The sequence below is a fragment of the Nyctereutes procyonoides genome, unplaced genomic scaffold (genome assembly GCF_905146905.1).
Source record: "Nyctereutes procyonoides isolate TBG_1078 unplaced genomic scaffold, NYPRO_anot_genome, whole genome shotgun sequence".
Lineage (NCBI taxonomy): Eukaryota > Metazoa > Chordata > Mammalia > Carnivora > Canidae > Nyctereutes > Nyctereutes procyonoides.
In genome coordinates, this window is record NW_026575126.1 from 19,831,230 (window position 1) to 19,840,000 (window position 8,771).

General features: G+C 39.6%; 1 long non-coding RNA gene across 1 annotated transcript in view; it reads right to left on the reverse strand.

The window, feature by feature from the left end:
* Positions 1-6,222: 6,222 nt before the first annotated feature.
* The window catches only part of LOC129520306 (uncharacterized), a 21,352-nt gene continuing 18,803 nt past the window's right edge, over positions 6,223-8,771 (reverse strand). Inside the window, exon 3 of the long non-coding RNA XR_008666553.1 lies at positions 6,223-8,771. This exon is cut by the window's right edge and continues 154 nt beyond it. This is a non-coding gene — a long non-coding RNA (uncharacterized LOC129520306).

Here is an 8,771-nt window from a genome sequence, read left to right on the forward strand (position 1 = left end):
CATAGGATGGGGTAGAGAGTGTTCTAGGAAGAAACAACCCAGGCAAAGTACAGTGTGAAACATCTCAGGTGATCATGTAGTTCAATATGGTTGCATCAAGTCTGGAGGTGTTTGTCAACGTGTTCCTGCACACAGGGGGTCTCTGTGAGATGACAGATCGGGAAGGGGCTGTACGAGTTGGATCATGAAGGGCCACGTATTCTAAGCTAAGGAGTTTGGACTTGATCCTGTAATGAGGTGCCATGAAGCACTTTAAACGGATCAAACTGGGCTTTAGAAGGATCGTTAGGAAAGCAGCATGCTGATGAATGGGTTGCAGGGGACCCAGCGTGGAGGGAGAGGCCAGTTGGGAGCCTTGGACTTATTCATCCACACGTTTACTGAGCACCAATGATGTATCAGTCACCTTGAGAGAGTCGTTGAGTGATTATGCTGGTAGTGGGGATTAAGGTGAGAGAAACTGAGGAGCATGCACAGAACATCTTGCAGGAGCAGTATGATGTGAGGAATGTAGAAGACTTGGTGATTTCTGTTCTTTCTGTATTGTTTACATCAAGAGGCAAGTTCTTCTCCATCAGTCCTCATCCTCATCATCTAACAAAACTTGCTCTCAGGAAAAATCTAATAAACCCTGAGGTTTAGTGGATTTCTCCTCCCAGATGTATCTGTCTTGAAGCAGTAGGCAGAAGCCCCAAGTCACTGCAAGAAAGTCCTGATGGTAGATTTCCAGGACTAGGTATGAAAGTATGTTTTAATCAGGATCATCTCTTCTCTATAAAAGGACATCTGCTCCACCACTCAGGACAACCCTGGATTCCAGGCAAAGCAGTTTGATTTTGGCGTCCCTCACTCCCTGGGGCCAATCTCCCAGGTCCCAGACTGCCAATCTCTTGCCCAGCACCTCTTCTTGCCCAGTGTGTGTGTGCATGTGTCTGTGGGCACACACACACAAAATAGTCATGCAGGGTCCTTACCCCAAGAACTTTTTTTCCAATCACAACATTAAATATCTCAGGGCACCTGGGTGGCTCAATGGCTAAGCGTCTGCCTTTGGCTCAGGTTGTGATCCCGGGGTCCTGGGCTGGAGTCCCGAATCGGGTTCCCTGCAAAAAGTCTGCTTCTCCCTCTGCCTTATGTCTCTGCCTCTATGTGTGTCTCTCATGAATAAATAAATAGAATATTTAAAAACAAATATTTCTTCCCAGGAAGGACACTATGCTTTATGAAGGAAGTTCCAGAAATCTTTAATTGTCTTATTATGATGGTAGATCCATGCCAGGCATTTCCTGAGATGGCAAACCGCTCTTCTTGGAGCGAAAATGAGCACAGGATTTGAAGATGCTGATTTACTTTCCTTCCTCTCTACCTCAACATCTCGTGCTGTCATTTCCCTCTTTTTCTTCTTCCCACCAGCCTTTCTGTTCCCTCTCAAGTCTAGGCCCTTTCTTCACCTGTGCTCCAGGAACTGGCATCTAAATCTTCAGGAACTGCTTTTCAGATTTTTTTTCTCATTTATTTTCTCTTTATTTTTTTCATTTTTATTCTCCTTGCATTTTTCCCTTCTGTTTATTTTCTCTCGTTTTCATGTTCCACTTCTCTGTCTCCCTCCTATCTATAAACTTGCTTTGGTCATCCTTACTTTCCTTTCAAACCTGGTGTCCCCTCAAGGTCTTATCACGTCACTCTCCTGCCACTCAACAGTGTTCTGTCCCTTACCTCCCATATCCTTTATATTATCTCCACGCAGTCTTGCTCCTACCCAACTCCTGCCCTCTCTACCCCCAATTCTTCTGAAACTGCTTCTTTAAAGGCTCCTAGGGACTTTCCTTTTGCCAGATTCAACTACGGTTCTAGTGGTCTCCTGTAAGTAAAAATAAAATCCGTTTTTAAAAAATAGAATCCATTTTAAGACATTTGGAATTTGCCATCTTACCAGATGGGGTAATATTTATAAAGCGCTTACTGGTTCTGTGACTATTTTGTCATTTACAAAATGGACATAATAATGATCCTGACTCTATCTATGATGCTTCATTGAAAAGAGTTGTATGTAAATGGGCTTCGTAAACTATGAATTGCACTTCAATTATTAGTCATTATTACTGTCATGCTTGCCCTTTCTAGCAATCAGCTCTGCTGACCACTCTATTCTTCTGTTTTCCCCACTTTCAGCTTCTACTACATGATCCTGTGCCTCCTACCCCTCTGTCCCTCCTTCTCTGACTCCTTTGCCTCTTTTCTAATGGGCCACTAAAAGAGGGAATCCTACCAAGTTTTGTCACCAGTCTTTCTCTGCATTCTCATCCTATCCTACAACTTCAGCTATCCCTTGTTTATAGATCTTCAGCTCTGGCCTACCGCCTCTCTAGAAGTCCTGACTCAAATTTTGATCTGTACCAGCCCAAAATAACAAAAACTGAAGCCATTTTCTTATTTCCTAACACTGAGAAAACTTTTTTGCTTCCCTGTTTCTCCAGTCTCCTACTTATGTATCTTCGAAGATTAGAGACCAAATATTTGATGTCTTCTGGATTTCTTCTAAGTTTAAGCAGTGAAATAGACAGCCTTCACTGGTGTATCAGTAATCTACTGCTGGATGGTGAACAACCCCAGGTTGAACCTAAGGTTTAATTTAGTAACTATTGGGTTCAATTCTGTGTATCCTTCTACTGGTCTCAGCTGGACTCATGTGAGCTGTCAGCTAGGCCATTTGACTTCTGGGGTTAGACAACTGTTTGCTGGGGAAAGGATACTGGACCATATGTCTGTCACACTCTAGCTAGCCTGGGCTCATTCAGAGGGGTGCTCAGGGGTCCAAGTACAGCCAGAGGGCAAGTTCTGATACCCAAGTAATTTAAAAAAAAATTTTTTTTTGAGAGAGAGACAGAGATAGCAACAGAGATAGCGAGAGAGCACAAACAGGAAAGAGGGAGAAGCAGACTCCCCACCAAGCAGGGAGCCCAATGCGGGGCTTGATCCCAGGCCCCTGGGATTATGCCCTGAACTGAAGGCAGACATGTAACTGATCCAGGTGCCCCTGCCCAAGTAATTTTTAAGTCTTTGTCTGTCATGTTTGCTTCTGTGTCAATGGCAAAGCAAAACACACAGCCAAACTCAGAGTCAATCTTGGGATGATGCTACCAAAGGATGTAGAGATAAGGAAGAAAACTTACATATAAGAGGAAGAAACTGGATATTTTTGTAACAACCATCATCAGTCAACCTGGATATCTAACGCATACAAGTTTCAAGTTCTTTGGCATGGACTCTCCATGGAAAACTTCCTATATAAGAGCATTCACCAAAAAACTCCACTAAAGATCTCTGATGAATGCAAATTCGGGCTGTGTTGCTCAGCCCTTTCTGAAATGTTTGCTGGGTAGTAATATTATTGCTTGCTACTTGTTTTGTCATGAAATACTAATGGTCACTGCCTGGCATTCCCTCACTGCATGCATGTCATAAAAACCTAATAACCCACAAGCCACAAACAAAGCCTCAGGAACATACAACAGGCCTCTCATCAAGGTAATCTTGTCTCCAAACACAAAGGCTCATTCCAGGGTTGAATTCAGCTCCAATGGGCAAAGAGGCCCAGATTTACTACAAAAGTCATTAGACTTGACTACCAAGGACCAGGCCAAGCTACACCTCACAGATTACACACATGGATCATTTAGTTCTGTGCACTCCCGATGGCCACATTGTGCAAAAGCTGATGTCTGGGGAAGAGGATGGTGAGAAAGGTTTGCCTCACATACAAGAACAGGATATGGTTCTTGACCTCAGGCATCTTATCCGTGTGAGGCCACTGAGCTGCAGTGGGTCTACAGAGATGAGAAAGCTCTTGGTAGGCCAGAGTTGTCAAGGTGGGCCTTAGGGGAAATGCAGGATTTAAAAATAAATCTTGAAAGAAAAGGAGAGAGGTTGTCAGGTGGGGGGACAAGAATATAAATAAGAGATGGGTGTGGTGAAGAACCATAAGGCTGGCTCCCTGAAATAAAAGGTTCCATTGGCAGAGAAGGGCAGGAGATAAGCTGGATAAATAACATGAACCAGATACAGATGCTTTGACTGCCTATTTGATAGAGGCTTAGTTTAAAAAGGAATCTCCTTATGATCTTGACAGAACAGGGAATGAGGAAAGTGTTGTGTGAGGAAGATTAAATTGGTAACACTGAATTATAGGAGAAAAGAAAGGAAAGCAGGGATATTAGTTATGAGATCATTAGATAATTTAGGAGTAGGACAGAAAACAGAAAGAGGAAGGGGCATACCTGGGAGAAATTATAAAACAAAGATTTCAAGCTTCACATTTAGCTACATCCCAGAGTTCAATTCTGGGGCAAACTGTCCATACCCTGTGAGCTGTGGAGCAACTTGCCCAGAGGGCTAAATATACCAGTATAGAAAACAAAAGCAGATAAATTCAGATTCTTCAAGTAAAGAATTTGCAGGATTTTTTTTTTTTGATTTGACTATTTGGGAGAAAACTCTTGATCTCTTCCTTGCTACATATATAAATGTAGCCCAAAGAATACCATGAGGTTGAGATAAAAATGGAACACTTTCAATACTTCAGCTTGTCCTCAACCACGTTATAGTGCCAGGTTATGTGTTCAATCCCAATCACAAAAAGGTAAAAATAACCAGTCTTTACACAGTTACCTTGCTCAGTGTTCATGATAACCCTGTAAAGTCCGCATCACCATCATTTCCATTTTATAATCAAAGGAACTCAGAGAAGTTAAGCATTTTTCCTAAGATCACTCACCTAGTAAGAGGGCAGAAATTTGAATTCGGGTCTTTTGACTTCAAAGCCAAAGATCTTGGGATGCCTGGGTGGCTCAGCGGTTAAGCATCTGCCTTCAGCTCAGGGTGTGATCCTGGAGTCCCAGGATCGAGTCCCACATCAGGTTCCCTGCATGGATCCTGCTTCTCCCTCTGCCTATGTCTCTCTGCCTCTCACTCTCTCTCTCTCATGAATAAATAAAATCTTAAAAAAAAAAAAGCCGATGATCTTTCCCCCAAACCACTAAGTTTTCAGTCCAACACTGCAAAGCAGAGGTTTGTTCTCTTTAAAGAATCAGAATTAAATGATCAGAATTATAGGTGTTTGTTCTCTTTAAAAGATCAGAATTTTAGGATATAGGCTGATGAGTCTTGACATTTCCTTAATGTAACATGTTAATTCTTTATTTAAGAAAGAACAACTTGTGATTTTCTTCCATTGGTGGGCTAGACAGATAACAAAAATGATAGCAAAGGCTATTAAAATTTATATGGAGACTAGCACAGGTTGGAATAACTACAAAGTGAATTCTTTAAACTGCAATAGAAAGGTGGTGAAATAGCACAATATGAAAGAAAACTCTCCTTTCACTTCAGATGCCTAAATATGCCATCAAAAGACTGCTCAGTTCTCAAATGCCAGTATTTTCTGACTCCTCTAGAACCTATTCTTAATGCAAAATATCAAAGTCAGCAGGATAGTAGGTGTCCCAAAATGTCTTAATTCAGAGAATTAGTGTTAACTGAGCCTGATTAGCTCCATTTATCTCTAATTAATTACCTTTATCTAATTAGACACTTTGTTTCCGGTAGACATGGAGTCAAGTAGACTAGATTATTAGTGTAGTCATTGTGCCTTTACAAAATCCTGAAATTAATGAAACGTGCAAAAGAATCTGCAGTTCTAATTGCACAGGTGTTGCCTTATGGCAAAGCTTTATCATCTGATTACACCAAGGGGTTATTAGTGACTTTTTATATAGAGGATGAGCCTATGAAATGTACCTTAGCAACAGCTCATTAGTTTAGGGTTGTTACTGTATTATTTATTACATTCAGCCTTCCCCATTATCTAGATTGATTCATGGACCTATATATTTTTTCCTCTCCTCTGTGCAGAAAAAAATAAAATAAAATAAACCATCATTCTTAAGAGTCCAGATGCAATGTGGAAAAATGCAAAATGTGTTCATCAGCTACAATTTGACTCTTTAAGACAGAAAGCTCTAAAGTTAGATGAGATCAGAATCAAATTTATGGGGGGGAGTTCTATGGAAAAAGAGCCAATTTGAATTACTGAAGAGTATGAAATGTGATAAAACAAAACAAAACAAAACAATCATGTGGATGTCCCTGATGTCTTCACATAACTGAATAGGCATATCAGGATATGTGGAAGAAAAACACAAAATGTTTTTACACTAAAATACATTCATATTTATTTTCACTTCATGTTTCCAAAACAGGTTAAGGAGACATCTCCACATATGCTCACCCACAACATTTATAAAAATCCATCTCTTGTTTTGCTTTTTGCTTTTTTTTTTCTTAAGGATAGATTTGTTACCAGATGGGGAAAACTAACAAATTATACAATCTAGCTCCACTGAAAAAGCAAGACTTCAGTACCTGCTTAAAAAATGAAAAGTGGTTTTTTATGGCAAGCTTAGGCAAGTGCAAAACACTAAAATATCCCAACCTTTGTATTTTCATTTTCCCCCCTCATAACCATCTGAAGAAGCACTGTTTTTCACAATCATAGAGTAATTAAACAGCTAGAAGTAAATCCAGTCACAATCCTATTCCAACATACAAACATGTTTATTGACAATGCAGTAATTCTTTTAAATAATTTGTCAACATAAATATGTCAAATGGGTTTTAAAATCATTTCTCCCTCTGTTCCTCAACAAAAATTCCTCTACTGATAAGAGCCATATATTGCTGTTCACTTACCGCTGAATCTAAACTAGTGAAATGATAACGGGTAACTGTTTTATAGAGCATGACAACTAATTTGAGTGGTAATAATGAATATTTAATGATCCTCCTTTCAAGCATGAACATATAACTTTTCATGTATTCCCTACCAAAATTATAACCATTAATCTAAAAATGATGGTTGCAACTGAAATAATAGCCAGAAATTATAGATTATAGCCAAGTCAGAATATTGCATAAATATTATGTACAAATACAGGGGCATGTAGGAAGCTCCAGCCTCCTGTAATCATGCAATCCAAATCATCTCTTGGAAATGTATGGAAGTTGCATGATTAGTAGAGAAGATACTTGTATCCAGACATAAAAAAGCTATTATTTCTATTGATAAATAAGTACAATAGCCAAGGTCATTTGCACTCTTCATTGGCTCATAATTTCTAAACAAAAATAATATGTACATAAAAATATGCACCCTATGGGGGTAATATTTTTAGAATGTTCTGTTTAAATCAAGGAAACAATGAATGTAAAATTTATCAGAAAAAGCAGAATTTTTATACTTTAAATTTCATTTTTTTATCTAGTTAATTTTCCCAATTATGTCCCTCTATCAGAAACAACAAATGTGACTTTAGAAAAAGAACGATATCTGAAAAAGGCATACAATGTTTTAAAATGTGCTTTGTCCACTGATGGAAATAATTTTGGTTAAATTTCCAAGTGATATCATTCCTAGTTTTCAGTGAGATCTGTACAATTTCATATGCCTGCAATGTTGCAGAGCAACACATCTGCCTCCTTTCCTGGTTGGGTTTGCTTTCCTTATTACAGGAAAACCAGTGCTCTTTTTGGTCACAAATATGCAATTCTACATCAAATCCCAAGGCTCTATATTATTTCTAAATTGTTTTTAAAGGCATATTATATCTTTAAAAAGATAAAACCTAGTAATGCGGAAGAGTAGCCAGTAAAATCTCACTTTTTCCCAGCGATGAGCCTCTTCATCAGAACCTAAGTGTCTAGTTGCCCATACCAGCACCAGCTCATCAACACAGTTTTGCCTCTTTAGTACTCCAGCTTTCAGGCCAAGGTAGCATGTGTCAGGTCACATTCTCCAAATGTGTACATAGTCACTGAACACATTTCTGAGCAGGAGTTCTTGACTAAAGCCAAGGCAAGATCAAATGAGATAAGGAATTCCAAATGTCCTTTGGAAACTGTGAAGTGCTTCAGAAATATAAAATGGCAGCATTCTTAGATACTACTCCATAAGGATACTAAACTCCTGATGATGCTTCATTTGTTCGCCTCAGCAGCCTTGCCAGCACCCCTACACAGACAGGGCAGTTAGTCAATAAAATCTTTGTCTTTCCTGGGTTCTTTCCTGGCCCTCCATTCTAGGTTTCTTCTGATTGAGAAGAATTCCTACTAAAGAATGCACACCAACTCATTATATCTTAGCAGGTTTATTTTGCTATGTACATATACACAGGCACTGCATAGAGTATGTAAAAAAAAAAAAAAACAGGCCAACAAATATCAGGAAGTTTATGTACCTTTCTTATTTACTGAATTTACAGCCTCATTCATCACCTCTTTTGTACCAGCTCACCAAACTTCCCCAGAAGAGCTAGAGACCAAATTCCTTAGCACCCAATGGCTCCAAGAAAATACAGAACATGACAGCAAGATGCAAGAAGTGATGAGACACATCAAAGGCACACATCAGGGGGACAATTAGGGAGTGGGGAAAGGCTTGTTTCATTTAAGGAATGAGAAAAACTTACTTTGGGCAGTGGGAGAGAAAAATGCTACAGTTGGAGTCTTTTTAACACACACACACACACACACACACAGAACAGGTTAATGTTGTGTTAAAAATACGTTTATGTATTCGGCTGGCCGAATAATGTGAAGGGTGGGCACCCAGAATGAAGACATGGAACCTAATGTGCTCAAATATCCTCTCTTGTCTGAAAAGTTGTCTGGAGAGCAGTGCAAAGCCTCTTCTTCCTCTCAGGCCTGACGCGTCTGCT